At 43.0% G+C, this 17,460-nt stretch overlaps 1 protein-coding gene across 4 annotated transcripts in view; it reads left to right on the forward strand.

Moving 5' to 3' along the window:
- PRDM1 (PR/SET domain 1) overlaps positions 1–17,460 on the forward strand; it is a 112,654-nt gene that overhangs the window by 60,741 nt on the left and 34,453 nt on the right. The gene's annotated exons all lie outside the window — the stretch shown is intronic.

Consider the following 17,460-nt stretch of genomic DNA (forward strand, 5'->3'; position numbering starts at 1 on the left):
TTTCTTTGAGTCCATTCAATAGACACCCTATCTGATCACCCGTAGGAGGGGCCTGAAGAAATTGTACCTATAAACTTGCAAGCCTTTAGTTTGTTGGAACCGAACAGCCCACTTTTAATAATCGCATTTGAGTCACATGACAGTAACTCGACAGAAATGGATGGAGGAAGTTCACTTAATACTGACATAAGAGTTGGTATCACTTCCATCATCGGGAAAGGAAATGACTGCTTCCGCCTTCGTTTGGGCACGTGAAGAAAAGGAAAGACTTTTAAAATATATATATTTTAATGAGAAAGTTAGGACTGAATTATTTTGCATTAAGGATAAGTAGGTGTCCTCCCCCGGTTTGCCTCTTGTGCAGTTTGATAATCTCCATTTGCAATGTTTGCTGCTTTCCTCATTTAGTTTTCTTCATCACTAGGCACGGCACAGAGCAGAGACTTTAAAAGGTGTTGCTAACAAGGGTGGCATTATCATCAGCTACGCAGCTTTTAAATAGTAATAATGTAACTGTTTAACTCCAGTTGGAGACGGGAGTTTCAGGACTCAGCATGGATGCAGCACTACTAGTTCAGCTTTGCTCCAGCTGGTGTACAAGGGCACAGCTCAGTGGAGCTGCACTGTCCAAAGATCCTTAATTTAACGAGCAGACTTATTGTGGGATGCTGAAAGGGTTCCAGCTGAATCTGCAGATGGCTGCTTGTGCTAGTGGGCTTCAGGCTTGGAAATAAATGAGGAAATTTCTATTTCCCGTTTTAATTAAAAGGGGTATTCACAATCTAAGACTAAAAGACAAAAGCCTACCCCAAAGACATGCATCTGTTTTACATAAGATAAATGCGTTATAAGAGTGAGAAATTGCTTGAAGATGGTCTTGATACTGAAAATAGTGTGAGTTCATGGGCATGCACATGCATGTATCCTGCTCAGTCAGCTAGAATTTTATCCAAAGATGGAAAACTTATTATGTATGGTCTGCTCTGAAAAAAATGTCTGCATAATGTTTTACTAGTTCACCCTTCTGGAAGTATCTGAATGTCTAGACCACTGTGATATTTCTTAGAAATACCTTAGAAGACTTGTTAGAAAGGATGGGTCTAGGTCTCCTCAGTCACTTAGCACAGTCTTCTGATAGAAAAGGCAGCTTCATTAAAAAATTGTTCTACTAAGGAATGAGGCCCATCTTACTAAGGCTGGCATTTTTTTGCCTCACTGCTGTGATGGAAAAGCCCCTCTTAGACTAAATAATTTCTTGTCTGAATTTGCCTGGGACAGTTTTATTCTTTGGGAAAATCTTAAAACTCAAGAAATGGCTCCTTGCTGTTTACCTCATGACACATTGATAGAGCACAACCACATCCTTTCTCAAGCTGGGCAAAACCAGAAAGCAAGATGATCATGCTTGCATAATGAAACAAGGTTCAGCAGCCTTCAAGAGTATGAGCAGTGATTGAGGTTGCCTTAGAAACAGTGTGAGTATGTCCTTGAACATGAATTTGTGTGCCTTTCTGAGCTGTAAAGCTTATTAACTTAGCTGCTAATGTATCCACATTGCTCTCTTGGTGCCACCATACCCGTCAGGACGCTACAGTTTTCACAGCCAGTGGGGCTTGGAGCTGGCTCTGCAGGCTTTGCAACAGAGCATGCTGCATGGTTAGACATGCTCTCTTGCATCTTTTGTAAGAAAGGCTCTGCATTTTCTAACCTAATGCAATCGACATTGGTCTTGATTCAACACACACGACCAGCATAGGAAACAACACTGCTTCTGGGGCAATAGCAAGGTTTGTCATTTCTTTGGAACCCACTGCCCTTCTCCCTGTTTTAGGAAGGCAAAGCACTCTTTTTCTTGATTACCCTAAATAGTGCAAAACATTCAAGAGGAAGGAGGGTCTTGTGATAGAGACAAAGGGCTGCGATTCAGGACTCATGCATTCACCTCCTATCCTTGCTGTCTGCTTTCAGTTAAACCTTGGGGAAGTCATAGATCTCTTCGTCTTACACAAAATCTCGGACTCTTTGTGTCTTTTCTATTGAGCTGAGAGCTTCTTGTCACTGGCTGTACATTTGTATGCCTTCCTCACCACTGTTATCCACTAATGCAAGCTAGAGAGCCTGCCTTCTCACATTTGGGGAGGGAAGATGAGGTATTAGAGTTTTGGGGGCTGTTCTTAGAATAGTAAACATCATCCTATGCCCAAATCTGCTACCAGGACTCCTGCTTGCCTTTTCATCTCCCATGCTAATTCACTCCCCTCACAACAGCTCTATTTCTCCCCTGTTCCCCCTGAACCACTGAGAAGCAGAGAGGAAGAGAAGGGCTAGCTTTCCCCCTCCCTACTCTGAAACCGAGATATATTATTATCTGTCTTCTCTTAACCAGACGTAGCAACAAGATTACTCAAATTCATGTCAACTGAATACGAGTTATGCAGTTTTGTAAGTTGATGACTACAATTATTGGAATTACCCAGAGCTAAATAGTTAGTTATAGCTGGAAATTGGAAAATCTCTTCATGTTTACACCACTGTTTGTCATGGAACCGTTAAGTCCTGCTGCTTCATCTCTTCACTCTTTTTATAGACAAAAAGGGTACACAACGAAGAGGTTTGTTCATACTCGCTTAAACTCAAATGGTTTGAACAGTTACTTGCTTTATACCTCAGTTGTATTTTCATTCCTATTCAGAATTTTCATTAGCAAGTTATTTTGTGGTTACCCAGAGTGGCACTTAGTAATTGCATTGAGATATTTCTCTCTTAGATTTCTGAACTGTAATAATGCAGTAAACCCTGCTTTTGCCCAAGAAGTATCTGAGAAAAAAATGTAGCTATTAAAATAATGCCTAAATAAGAACTGATGTAGTGATATTTATTGCTGGAAAGTTGCAGCTCTCAGCTGCATGGCTGGTAAGAAACAAGAGAATGAATAATAGCTACCAGTGTCCCCAGCTTGAACAGTCAGAGGAAATGGCAGCAAGAAAAAGCAAATGAAGATGGATGAAATCCCAGAAGGATGAAGGGAGACTGAAGGGAGTCCTCCATGCTGGATGGGGCTGGGTAGCTGACTCCAGGGTCACCTCAGCTGTTGCTTTTCGGAGTGGTGTTTTGAAAGGGCGCTGCTTGTGAGAAGCGCTTCCTGGCCGCCACTGCCGTGCACCACTTGCAGATGCTGCCTGTGGGTCAGTGAGAGGTCATCTCCAGTTAACTCAACACCTTCAGTGAGGAGAAAGCTCTTGGGGATAAACTTTCTTACTGTCACTGTCTAACTGGCACTGAGAGAACTTGCAGACACGTAACTTGCTCTTTTGCTTTGTCCTGAAGTAGTTTCCGTGGCATCATTAGCACAGCCAACTCTTACCTCTCCACTTGTCCAGTACAGCAGGTTCAGCAGCATCCGTTTCTACAGCCTGGCGGGTGGGTTTTCTCCTGGCAGATCCCCCTCCCTATGCTGTGGCCAGGGTCAAGCTGCCCTCCAGTGCCTCACCAGCCCCTTGGCAAAGCTGCCAAGGACCAAGAGACCTCAGGGTCTGCAGAGGGAACAGCATCCCACGCACACTTGGATGCCCCAGAGCATGTGTGGGTGCCTCCCAGGCTTGCTGTGTGTGACAGGACATGGCTCCTGGTCCCACGGAGCCTAAACCAGGGCACTCACAGCTCCATGGTTTAGTGCCAAAGGGAAGAGGCAGCTCTTACACTTCTGCCTGTAGTTTGAACGTTGTCAGTGATGACATCAAGGGAGACATCAGGAGGGGATGGACTGAATGTGAAGGTGCATGGTGTTTGCTTACGAAATGTTACGTCCAAGTATGTTCAGCAAACTGCCTCAAGTCCTGTAGCTCCAGAAGCAGAGAAGTTGCACTTAAATAATTATGTTTTGAAAAAGATCAAAGATGCAAATAAACGGCACAAGTAATGCAGGAGCACGTTTTAAATATATACATAGAGATACATGAGAAATCAATGTACTTTACACTGCTCCCACATTGTTACTTCTGACAGCAGTTAGAGAGCCCTGCTCACAGGTGAGTCTGGGTGCAGGCGCTCCCTGGTTGTTACTTCCCTGGTGGGGCTTTCTCAAGTATCCATGCAGATTCTGGGCAAAAGTCTGGAAAAGGTAAAATGCTGAGGCAAGAGGATTGAACTCTGCAAATCCTCTTCAGGTTTCAGGCTGTTCTGTTCTTGTCCATAAAAGAATTTAGTAGGCATATATTTTATGTGTGTGGGTACATCAGTAGATGCATAAAAATACATACGTCTGTTTTCAATAAAAGTGTTCCATGATCTAAACATCTTCCAGATAACATCTTAAAAATCTTAGGCTTCACGTTTTCTCAAACAGGCTTGTTCAGGGAAACGAAAGAGAGTGCTTGACAAGATTATGGTGTTGCTTCTATACATTTCCTTTATTCTTGTGGCTAAAAGGAAATTACAATGTGTTGTTAAGTCAAAGCGTGGTCTGTGGAGCTGAACCAAAAAACTTTTAAATGGACTAAAATTCCCCTTCTGATAAAAGGGAAAACTACACAGCAGAGAGACAGGATATCTTTAATTTAAATAGTGGGTTTAGGTATATTAATTTGAGTTCAAAGCATCTTTCAAAGGGTATGATGCCCACATTTTTAATTTTACCTAATACTGAGCATCTGGTGTGGACTGGTTTGTGGTACTGAGAGCAAAAGGAAATACATTACTCATAGATGAAAGGAGTGAGGGGGAATCACTGTCCTGACTAAAAATAGCCTTTTTTCCACCAGTTAATATCAGCTGGAGGTTTGATTAAATAGTAATTGTCTAGAAAAAGACAATAATTGAGTGTGACTGTTTTCCTTCAGGGGCCAGGCCCAGGTGGTGAAAGTTAAGTATTGTCCTTCAGATAAGGTCCTGAAAGCAGTTTTCCTGAATGTCCACTGAGCCCTTCTGCAAAATGTCCTTTCTGGGTGCTGAGCTGCAGACAGACAATATCCAGGCCTTTTTGCAGGGCAGCAGCAGTTTTCAGGGATGTAGCACCAGAGGATTTTATGGCTGCATTGCAAATACAAAGCTGGCTCACCTCTTTGGCTGGAACTCTAACCCAGAGGCGCAGAGATCACAAGAGACAAATGTCTTGAATTAAGAAATGGGGTTGACATCTATAAAAGTCAGAGCACATCTAGTAGGCAACATGTGTAATAAGACTATAACATTATATCTAATAGGGAGATTGGAAAGCTGTCTGAAAAAATGCAGCTTCCGTTCAGATCTGCACATTCAAAAACAAAATACACCAGATTAATGGGGTTTTTTGTACCCACACCCCCTTCCCCTTAATTTATTGATCTGAATCCCTATGCTCTTTTTCTAAAAATAAGTCTGTTTTTTTTCAGTACAAGGTTAGTGACAATCCTGGTAACAACTTTGCCTAGCTTTATTGGCGTCTGTAGTGAAAAAATGAGTATTTCTGTGAGGTTAACAATATTCTCCTCTTTATTTCTACAAGGTTTTTCTCACTGAATGACCCTTTTATGCATCATAATGTTAACACATCATTTGTCTGGGACCTTATGTATCATGAATATTTAAGCATTATTTAATTAACCTTTGCGAGTGTCCAGTGAGTCAGAGAACCATGAGATAGAGCTGGACAGGAAGTGCTTTTTCTGCCCTCCAAAAGTGTTCAAATTGCTACTTATTCCAAGTTGAATGGGCTCAAAACTTTGAGGCATTTTTCATGAAGGAAAAGTGGAGGAGGAGAGAGCGTGAGAGATACAGTGGTTTGCTGCATAATGGCCAAAACTTCCAGGGTGCTCCCTGGGGAAGAAGAAAGCTATCATTTCAGCCCTTTGTCCCGCATGGTGAAGTTTTGGAACTTTAGCCTTATGCCTCCACATGCTGAATTAGGACTGTAATGGCTGAGCCAGAGTCAGGACAGCTCTGCTGGGTGGTCTGCAGACAAGCACTTGGAGAGAAGGTCACCGTGGCCTTCTAGTGAGAGCAGCTCCCAAAAGCTTTGCTGGCTGTAGCTTGGACTGTCTTTTCTTTTGCATTCCATGTGAGTGGTCTCACTGCGAGGTGAGGCTGGGCTCTTATCCAGACAGAAACACCACTTACTCAAAAAGTAGCACATATGTTCTACTGGGAAGCCTGAGTTCTGGCCATTCAGCATTTCCCAGGGGAAGCTGACCCCTTGGGTCGGCAAGGGTAGTTGCTTCAAACACAGCAAAAATTGATACCATAATCAGTTTGAGATTTCAGATATCTTAATTCTATGGTTTAAAGTGCTGGACTACACTTTTTCTGAAATAGGTAAGAATATTTGCATTTTTATACAGGGAAACTGAGGCATGGAAAGGGTATGAGGTGTGCTGAAAGCCATGTACTAGGCCCGTGGAAGAGCTAAGAATAGAACCCAGGTTTCCTGACATGAGCACGAGTTATTCAACCACAGCACACTGTGAGGGCAGGACAGGAAGGAGCAAAGAGATAAAAACTGAATTTCTTCTGAAAGTGAAAACTCCTCTTGTTTCAGGTAGTGTTTTCCATTATACCCAGACAATTACTACATCCCTAAAATCTAATTTTTCTTTCCCATTTGGGTTTAACAATGAATATCGCATTGGCACCTACCCCTGGAAACTCCTGGCCTTCTGCTAACCACAGATTGGTAGGCTAAAATGAGAGACTGCCCATTGAGAATATAATCCTGGTCTGCAGGGGGCACAGAGATTTCTTCATGTCTGGGAAGCAGCCAGTGGTTTACAGTTACTGGACCCTGAAGCTCTGCATTTAGGTACAGCACACCAGGCTGGAAGTTAACCTGAGCCTTAAAGAGGGGGACAGGGGCCTTTAGCTGATCAGAAGAGTGATGATTTGCTTGTGGCAGTTTTAAATATGTAGAAAATACATATGAAAAAAAATACGAAATTTTAAAGGGTGTGTTACCCATGAGCTCAGGAAAGAAGATATTTTCCTGTCTTCCTTCATTAAAAATATAGTGGAAACCCAATAAAATTCTGTCCACATTTTTCAATGTGTTTAAAAAAAAACCAATGGGGTCAATAAGTCCTCTGACAAGAGGCTAAAATGAAGGAAGATAGAGTTCATCACTTCCATATTTTGAGCCTGTGACTTCCAAAATCAAAGGCTTGGTAATCCTAATGGATTGACTTCCAAATTTCCTTGGATTTGTATTGCTGGACTTGTCTCTCTCCAGGGCTTAGCTGGATCCCGGCAGATAGATTTTTAGGTTTATATGGTGTAATTCCACTTAGTCCAGCTGTAAACTTGTGGTGGCTGAATTAATACATTACAGGGGGGAAAAAAGAAAAAGAAAAGAGTACACCTACAAACCCCCTGGCTTGTATATCAAATCCTGAGGGGGAAAAACTGGGCATTTCAATTAGTTGGTTGTGTGGCCTGATTGAAGAACAGCCCCGTGGCTAACAAAGCTTTGTCTGTAGTATCAGCTTGCTCCTCATCCACCAGGACAAATAGAGTGGTTGGTCATTAACGGGCTAGCCATCGGGTAGGGGTTTTGTTCTTAAATGGGGGCTTTGTCTTATCCCTGCTGTTTAAGCCCTCTCCAAGCACTCCTCACCTGTCATATCTGTCATACATTTAATTCATCACGCTCTCTGGTCAAAAGCTACACTGATAGTATCAAAAGAAGAGGAGGGGGCTTCTTATAACTTTAGCGATCAAAGGAGATTACAAAGCAAATAAGATTTTAATGAAGACGGCAGGTTTGGAAAGGAGAATTTACTGCACTCTGAATCGCTAACACATAAATGTTCGTTTTATCTGTATAGTATTTGAGAGTGGAATCCCAAGCTATTGCAGAAGGAAGGATGGATACATGTGTCGGTTCGTGGTTTTAATTAAAAACACGGAGGAGACGTGGGGGGGAAAAAAGAGCTCTTTTATTTCACATTAAAGGTCATATTTTTATTCTGTAAATATGATAAGCAGACTGTATTTAGACACAAGTTTGTCTTAATGGTGACAAATACATCAAGCAATTTGCTACTGAACTGATATTGTCAGGCCAATGCTCTCTGTTATTTGACCTAAGTTTCAAAATATCAATCACAATACCGAAATACACTTGGCCTCACTATATCTACTAAAGAGGCAAAGGAGGCAGGCAGTTTCCAGTCATAGTCACATAAAGCCACATGTTCCTGGGACCATATGTGATGGGGGCCAGAGCTGCAGAAATGCACCTTTTGTGTGAGTGGGTGTTTTACAGGATGGCAGCCCTGTGCCAGTGGCATGGGGAAAACTGAACACCCTTCTTTACAGGTTCACACTGAGAAGCACATGCTGCCCTGTGGCACTTTGTCATGGAATGTGAGCCTGCAGCATCCACATCTTAATTCACAGAATATTCCGAATTGCAAGGGACCCATAAGGATCATCTCTTCAGTGAATGGCTCACATAGGGATCAAGCCCACATCCTTGGCATTATTAGCACCATGCTCTAACCAACTGAGCTACTGTCAGTGGTTCATTCACTATTACCCCTTATTAAACCCACAGTCTTTCCACAGAGGAATTTTCCCATTTGGGATTGTCAGTCCAGAGCACATACTCTGTTTTCTGATAAGGTGGAAACAACTGATGGGGAATTATCTGTTGCAGTTCCTAATGCTACTAGTGGACAGTATGCAAATTATGCATGGCCGGTGATCTGGAGATTCAGTTAGCAGCAAAGATGCTCTCCTGGAAACATAAAGGTTGTGGAGCAGATCATCTTGACATACACAAGAGAGCCAGGGGATCAGGCTCAGCTGGTGTGGATTTATGAAAGTCAGGTGCTGTTTGACTAACCTGGTCTCCTTATGACCAGGTGACCCACTTAGGGGATGAGGGAAAGGCTGTGGGTGTTGTCTACCTGGCCTTCAGTAAAGCCTTTGATACTGTCTCCCGCAGCAATCTCCTGGCTATTCATGGCTTGGACAGGGGCACTCCTCACTGGGTAAAAGCTTGTCTGGATGGCCAGGCCCAGAGAATGGTGGTTACATCCAGCTGGTGGCCGATCACCAGTGGGGTTCCCCAGGGTTCAATACTGGGGCCAGATTTGTTTAATGTCTTTATCAACTACATGGACAAGGGGTTTAAGTTCACCCTCAGTCAGTTCACAGATGACACAAAGTTGGGCAGGAGTGCTGACCTGCTGGAGGGTAGGAAGGCTCTACAGGGGGATCTGGACAGGATAGGCTGGATCAATGGGCCAAGGCCAATTGCATGAGGCCCAACAAAGTGAAATGCCAGCTCCTGCACTTGGTTCACAAGAACCCCATGTAACACTACAGGCTGGGAGAAGAGTGTCCGGGAAGCTGTCCAGCAGAAACGGACCTGAGGTTGCCAGTTGACAGTGGCTGAACATGAGCCAGCCTGTGCCCGGGTGGCCAAGAAACCCAGGGGCATCCTGGCTTGGATCAGCAGTAGAGTGGCCAGCAGGACCAGGGCAGTGATTGTCCCTGTGCTCAGCACTGGTGAGGCTGTACCTCAAACACTGTGTCCAGTTCTGGGCCCCTCACTGCAAGAAAGACATGGAAGTGCCAGAGAGAGTCCAGAGAGGAGCAGCAAACCTGCTGAAGGATCTGGAGCAAAAGCCTTAATGAGGAGCAGCTGAGGGAGTTGAGGTGGTTTAGCCTGGAGAAAAGGCCATTCAATGAGGACTTTACTGTTCTCTATGACAAGAGGAAACAGCCTCAACGGGCACAAAGGGCAGTTCTGATTGGATATATTAGGAAAAATGTCTTCACTGGAAGGGTTGTCAAGCTTCACTGAAACAGGCTGCCCAGAGTAGTGGTGGAGTGACCATCCTAGGAGGAGGTATTTAAAAGCCATGTAGCTGTGGCACTTGGGAACACTTAGAGGTGAACTTGGTGGTGCTGGGCTCATGGATGGAATGATCTTTAAGGTCTATGATCTTAAAGGTCTTTGGTAACTGAAACAATTCTATGAATTTACAAAGTGCTTTGGGCACTGGCTGGCATGTGTGGCATGTACAGAGCCAAACCTGCCCTGTTAGCAGCAGAACTAGGCAGCTTTATTTTTGCCGTTTTTCCTTGTGATGAAAAAAAAGCCTTTGCGATTGCTGAAGCCTTTGATAAAAGAAGGGGTAGTTTGTATTATTAGCATGGATGTAAACATCTTTACTTCAAAGACGGGGGAAGTGGCTGCCTAGCTTTCTTTAAATTGAATAAAAAACATGGGGTCCAGGAAGGAGCTCACAAAACCATGTCTGAACTTGTCAGCCTTTACGGGTTTAGGTGGAAAACTCCAGTTCTCACTTTCCGCTGAGTAATACTGAGAGCTCATTATTTGTGTGGTTTTCAACCTGGCTATGAATTATGAATGATTTACTTAAGAAGTGATAAACTATGGGTCTGCCCTTAAGCTAAGAGGAGGTCCCTACAGCTGAGGTGTTTTGCATTCAGCAGGGAGATGGTCCTCAGCACCCTTCTGATGTTGGAGTTACTGTCTTGTATTTTCATCTGAGGGCTAGTATCCATCCCTTAAGTTTCTTTTCTGCAACCTGCAGGATCTTGTGATACACAAGGCCCAATGAATTAGTTTTACTGAAAGAGAGATGAAAATTCACACGTGATGTGGTGGCATGAATTTAGTTGAACTGAAGTCAGACCCAGGTTTCTTGCAAGTGAAGATGATATAAAGATACAGCCAGGACTGTAGTTCAGAAACTGTGTTTGAATCTTGCTTTGAGTAAGCATGTCAGCAAGTAGTGTCTAAACTGATTTGTTTTAATCAATAGCAATAAAAACTGTGAGTGAATAGGGCCTGTATTTATCTGATACTGTGATGAGACAGTACAGCAGAGGCAGCTGCAGCAGGGCTCTTCCAGTGCTCACACCAGCTCACTGAATGGGTATTAGTGGCACTGGGAGTCCTGCAAGACTCTGCCCTGTAAACAGGGCTGGCACATGTGCCAGACACAAACATTTGCATTTACTGTTGGTTTAAGGACCTCCATGCTTTTATTCATCTGGAAACTGCGGGTTTTTTCCTTTCTTTTTTTTTTCCTCAGCCTAAGTTAAGGTGGCAGAGGCTAACTTAAAATATAGTCTTTCCTTTCACAAATTAGAAATTCTGAGAAGGTGCTCAAATTACTCGAGGTATAGACCAACCACCTCTACTAACATGTTCTGGTTATAGATCTTAATAGGTTTTTGCAAGACCAAAGTAGTTAGGTAAAGAAGTGTTTTTTAAAATAACATAAGTCCACATGACAGCATATAAAAGTCAAATGACAGAGCAATTCCTGGGTTATTGTTACAAAACTAACCTTTCAAATGAGCTCCTAAAATGTTCTGTGGTTGGAGTTTCACTTACGGAATTTACTTTTAAGCCACTTTCTCCAAGTTTAAATCTGTCTACAGAAAACTTCAAAAACATTTTTGTTGTTGTTGTTAGGAAAAGAGAGAAAGAAAAACAGCATGCTTTTTTTTCTCTGTGTTAAACCAAATGCTTTTAAAATGTATCACCCTATACCTGACTGGAATTAAAAAAAACCGAAACAAAACTTTCAGAAACTGGGCATTGGTTTTCTTCGACAGCACAAAAGCCCCCGTGCCAACATTTAGAACTGCAACACATCAACTGCTCTTATAGCTCATACTTTATTCTCTGCATCAAAGCTCTGGTGGGGGGAGTAAAAACAGAGAGTGAGAGAGAGAAAGAGTCAAGCTCTTCAGAGCCTCTAATGACGCGTGCCAAACACGTGGAAGGTAAATCCCCTAATTCAGTCTATTCTTTCAGCATTCCCTGGCGGACGGCCAAGCTAAATATTTCTGCTGGATAAAAAATGCACCCTCCTATGCGGCACTTTCTTAACAGGATGGCTCTCCAGCTTTAGCGGAGGGGGCTTCTCTGGGGGAAAGCCAACATGTGTGTTCTCTTATCTATTTATTTATTTTATTAAAAAGGGGCTTTATGGGCTGTGATTGGATTAACTTAGTGAACCCTGGAGGAAGAGGAAAAACAAATTGGGAAGCTGGTTTAGCACCCCCACCTTTTTGTCATCTTCTTTTGGGATTTCCTGGCTGGCTGCCACCTTGAGCCTGTTGAATGTTCTTTAGATCAATCAATTAAAAAGGCTTTAATATTTGGGTGATTGGAACGCAACATATGGGCTGCTGGTGCGGATGTCATGTGGTGCGTGGAGTTAATTGAAATGATTAATAGAGGTGTTAGTTTCTTCAAGACTAATTGAAGAAAGAATATAATTGGAAGCATAGCCTAACCATTATTGTTGACTTTTTTTTAACATATTGTGTCCCTTAAACACTTGTACATGTTTATAAACATGCAGATGGACTTTGTTTAGATGTCTTCGATGTGGTGATTTGCAAAATCACATCAACTCTACAAAAGTCAAATTTATTTTTATGTAAATTAATCAGAAAAAAAATTTCCTTGTGCCTTGCCTGTTTTCAGTAACCAGTATGTACACTGAATTTCTGGTAACTGTTTGTCTTTACTTCCTTGCCAGACTTAAACCAATTGATTCATCCTCATCATTATCTGTGGGGTCAGAGCATTTATCCACAGAAACTGATCAGGAGCCTCCAAAGGTCTGTTAGTGCCCTCTTTTCTCTGCACAGTGAGTTGTGCAAATGTGAAAATGTGCCAGGTATTTCAGGGAAATAGCATCTCTATTGTACTGCCCCACACCTTGTCAGTTTGACCATGTTTCAAAGGGATCCAGTTATAAATATATCAAGGACTGGCAGAAATCTGGATTTGACAGTCAGAAAGAAATATCAAGTTAGAGAAATTCAGAAGATTTAACTGAGATTTAACTCTTTTGGCCTCTCCACCTTCTTTAAGAATAATAACTTTTTTTTTCAGGAGTAGTCACTTGGGAATTTCTATTAAAATTGTTAAACTGTTGTGAAATACAAAATGAAAGCAATGAACTGGCTGCAGAGGACATCTGGCAGCAAGGAGAGGGTATGAAGGATGTGTCTCTGAAAGTCATCCTGCTGCACAGGCTGGCTCTCAGGGTAGAAATGGGGAAACAGAAAACATGACAATCTCTGGTCTGCCCAAGCACTGCGTGAGGAGGAGCAGTGTCGTGTCCTGCTCACTGCTGGGCTGTGGTTACAAGTGCCGTAGCAAACTTTCAGATGGGGATTTCTTAAAACTGAAGGCCATGGCTTAAATGACTTACGAATCTGCTAGAGGGCTAGTGTTTACTTGTGGGAGAAGAAAATCAGGCAAGATGGCAATGAAGTGTTGATCTCAAAGGTAAGTCAGTTCAGATTTAGGACACATAAGCTACACTTAGAAGTGCATTTTTTTCACACCAGCTTTCTTTTTGCCTCCTTTTGGTAATAGGGGAAATGCTTATGCATAATTTTAATGTTCTGGAAAAGAACCATCTTCCTGGAAAGGACACACATATTTTCTCTATTTGTTTTCCTTTGCACATGTGGTGCAGCTTATGCATGTGTGTACCTTTTTCGGTAGTCAGAAAGTTTATTCTGCAGCCCAGAATAAACTGAGCAGAGAAGTGATAGATAAGTTTAGAGGGGGTTTGTTTTTGGCTTAGAAGGAAAGAGTATAGGATGGTTTTAATATTTTAGAGTCTTCCCACACAGATTTCCAGTGATGCTTTGAAGGCAACTGTGCGTCTGCAAAGACTTTGAGCCTCCCCGGAAGATGTGGCCTGTCTTGCGTACAGATCTGAGCAAAGCGTTTGTAGAAAGGAAGTGGCTGTCCTGTACTGGGGGCTGAGAGGAAGGGAAGACATTAGGTCTGATTGCAAGCTTCCCTTACTCCCCGTTGCCTGATTTGTGTGCACGTAGTGCTAATAATTTTAGATGAGAGGATGTGCTGAACAGACTGGTGCAAATTAATCTTTCAAAAAAATTTTTCTATTATTCGGTGATGAGATTAGTCATTCAGGGATCTGGTTTTATTACAGCAAGCTACTGCAATCACCTAGTCACTTGTTTATATTTCTAATCTTACCAGTGATGAAAAATAGGAGTCTCAGCATTCCATTGCCTGCATTGCCCATTAGGATTTAGTACAAGAAAAGGAGAAATTTGTATAAACTTGCTGGAATAGGAGCATCCTCTCTGTCTCTATCAAACCTTGCCATGTTGTATAGTAAATAAAATTCTAGTGCTCTGGCCTGGGTCACTGAAAAAGGGTTTAAATCTATGCACATGCTTTGTATGTGGCTTGTATCTGATGGCAATATTCTCATTCTCATACAAATGAGAATGTTCAATAACATCCCCCTAAAATAAATCTCAGGGAACTGATATCTAGTAGCCTGCTAGCATCACCAGTTGCTAAGACAGACAATTTGCATTGGGAGATCTCATTTTTAGGTTCTCATAAATCTACCAAATTCTTAATGTGTGGCTCAGGTGTTTCTTGCATTTTCCTTTCCTGTGGATGCATTTTCCCCCAAAATCTATTCCGTCATTTCCAAGAATTTGGCTGTGACAAAAATTGTATTGCTAACATTAGGAGTGTGATGAGTTTTCTGTTGAAAAGTAATCTCCACCATCTTTTGAAGCACAAGTTTGAATGACAGGTTCAGTGGCTTGGGGGAAGGGCAGCGTATGTGGCAGGGGAGGGTGGTGACTGGCATTGTCTGGGGTGCTCGAATGCCATCCCCTCTGCCAGGAGCACTTCCCAGTTAATGGATCTCCACATGTGCTTCATTTGCACTGGGTCTCTGTCAGAGCAAGACCAGAACACACTCTGGTCCTGTCCCTACCTCCATCTCTGACTCCCATGCCCAGGAGAATTGCTTTTGAGCTAGAAGCCGGCCTAGAGGATTGGCAGAGCAGCCCTCCCAGGAGCTGCAGGAGGGCATCATGGTCCCATCAATGGGCTAACACTTTTAGGCCTAGAATGAAACACCAGAACCAAGAGCAGAGGGAGTGCATGTTCAGCACATGCTCATTGCAAACCATCCTGAGGCCAGAGAGTCATCAAAAGGGACTGTTTTTGAAAGCCTACGGACAAGAGCTGAACCTGGAGGGGATTATGAAGGAGGAGAGACTATGCCTGGAGATCAGCAGTGTCAGGGAAGAGGGAAACTGAGAGTAAGGTTAGTACAAGACCAAGGGATTTATCTTTATGGGTTATTGTGGACGAAGACAAGCAAGCTCGGTGTTAAAAGCGGGTGGGATGTAAGCCAGCTCTGATCCAAAAGCTGCCTGGCTGCATTAGCATGGTGCTAAGCCCAAGCTAATATATCCGGCTTCTCACCAGGGCTTATTAGCTCGGGCTCACTGCCATACTAACATAGTGACAGGAGTTCCAGTTGGCCTGACACCATGTCTGCTCAATGTGTGAACTGAGCTCAGGGCTACATGCCTGCACAGGAGCACCAGGAGATGCCTGGAGACTTGACTGCACCACACTGATGAGGAGGCTGTGGAGGCCAGGTCTCCTGGTCAGCAGGCAGGGGCACATGGGGATGCAGAGCTTGCCATGTTTGCTTAAAGTAGGACAGGAAAGAAGTGCAGTGCAGATGAGGAACCAGGAGGGACTGAAACTGGCTTGATGAGAAGACTTGGCACACAGGAGCCTGGGTGTGGGAGTGGTAGATGTGAGTGACTGGAAAGGGAAACTACAAGAGGGGTCAGGAGGAACAAGCTGAGGACTTGCTGGGCAAGGAAACCAATCAGAAGTCTGAGTCGAGCACTGGAAGAGGAAGAAAAAACTCCACACCACACCTGGCATGAAATCAAGATGCCTGAAAGCAGTCATTCCTCTGCTGCCAGACTGTCACCTGCTGAAACCCACCAACAGAAGTGTCCTATCCCTTACAATGCTTGTGCTGACCTTGCCAAAAACAAGCATATGGTTGCTTTGAGCCGGGTCTGCCAGCGTCCCTGTGGAGGTCTGCCTATGGCAGATCAGAATACCTCAGCTCCATTCTTGATCTGTGTAGGCATCAGAGTAGTGCTAGGTCATGAGATCTCTGCTTTTTCTATTTGCAGTTTCAAAAATCAGCATAAAAACTGTAGAAAAACCTTACTAAAATTGCAAATTCAAGTTCTCCAGTGTTTAAGGTTGTTTGCCTAACTCCAATTTGATCCTCTTATGCATTATGATACAGTCTTTAATTACTCATTTAATTACTGTTAACTGGCTACTTGCCTCATTCAGGCATACGACAGGCTTGCTAGGGGAGATGAATTGGGGTGGTGTAATAAAATGTTATCTTTAAGACACCTCTTCCCGCCATCCCATTTGCTGCTGCGTAAGGAAGCAAGGCAGCCATGGTAGGAAGAAGTGCTACTCTTCTCTGAGCAGGTGAGCTCTGCTCTGAAGAGCTACGTATTATTCTTACCTGAATAGGATTCTGAACAAGATTCATGCCAATTCACCTCAGCAAAGCCTTTTGCAGGTGGGCAATAATTTTGACATCTTTCTGGGTGCCTGATGTGAAGCCCTGCAAAATATAGAGCTATCACAGATGCCAGGAAGAGAAATGCTTTGAACATAGAAAATAATGCACTGTTCTGAGTCAATCGGCTGCTCTGCATCCCAAAATTAATGTATGCTTTTGATGTTAATGTCATTGTGTCTCCATACCCCTTCTGCAGAGCGAGAATAGCAATAATACCTTCATCAACATATGGGGGAGGTATTGTGAAAATCAGATTAGTCATTATTTGATGTTTGCGAAGTGTTCAAGTGCTGCTGTTCTGATGAGCAAAGCGGAAAAATACAAGACAAAATTGGTTGTCTTCATTTGAATGGTCTGTGGTTAAAGTAAGGCACTGGGCCTTTCAAGGAGAAAGGAGAGAGAAAAAATCTGGAAAACAGCTCTTCTAGTCAGCACTCTTCTTTCTAAACGCCGAATGAGGTGGAGAAAAAGATGGTGCATCTTACGCCAGGACTGCAGAACTGAGTTTCTGTACACGATCCTAGATCTCCTGGCATCTCCTACCAACTGAAAGAATGCCTGAGTTTGCACCATAATAGGTCTCCATTTACCGACATTTTGGAATATTTGTCTCACTGTAAAACTTGGGGGTTTTAATGTGCGTCTGTTGTCTTGCAAATCTGATGGTTGGCTGTAGGTTTTTACAGAACTTTGACTCAGCTTCAGGGAAGGAGGAATGAAGAAGCAGAAGAGTGAACTTCTGGAAGCTGAAACCCTCCTTTCCCTAGGTTTGAGCAATCTGTGCTGTTATGAAACCTTTTGAAATCTCATTTGCTGATGTCTTTCTGACCCCCCAAATTATTCTTGTGTAAATGTTGACACCAGCAGAGATGAAATCATTGACTTGAGAAAACACAACCAGCTTATCAGAAACTGCACAATTCCAACAATATACTAGCAACACCAGCCTTTCTTCTTCCTTTCTTTTTTGTCTTATTTTTTTTCAATTGTTTGTGGTTAGTTGGCAGATGGTATTGTGAATCAGACTGTATGTAACTGAGGGAACAGAATGGTTTTTTCAGTT

The sequence above is a fragment of the Corvus kubaryi genome, unplaced genomic scaffold (genome assembly GCF_017639235.1).
Source record: "Corvus kubaryi isolate FWS band 111438036 unplaced genomic scaffold, C.kubaryi_AGA036_p1.0 split3-73, whole genome shotgun sequence".
NCBI classification, from domain to species: Eukaryota; Metazoa; Chordata; class Aves; order Passeriformes; family Corvidae; genus Corvus; species Corvus kubaryi.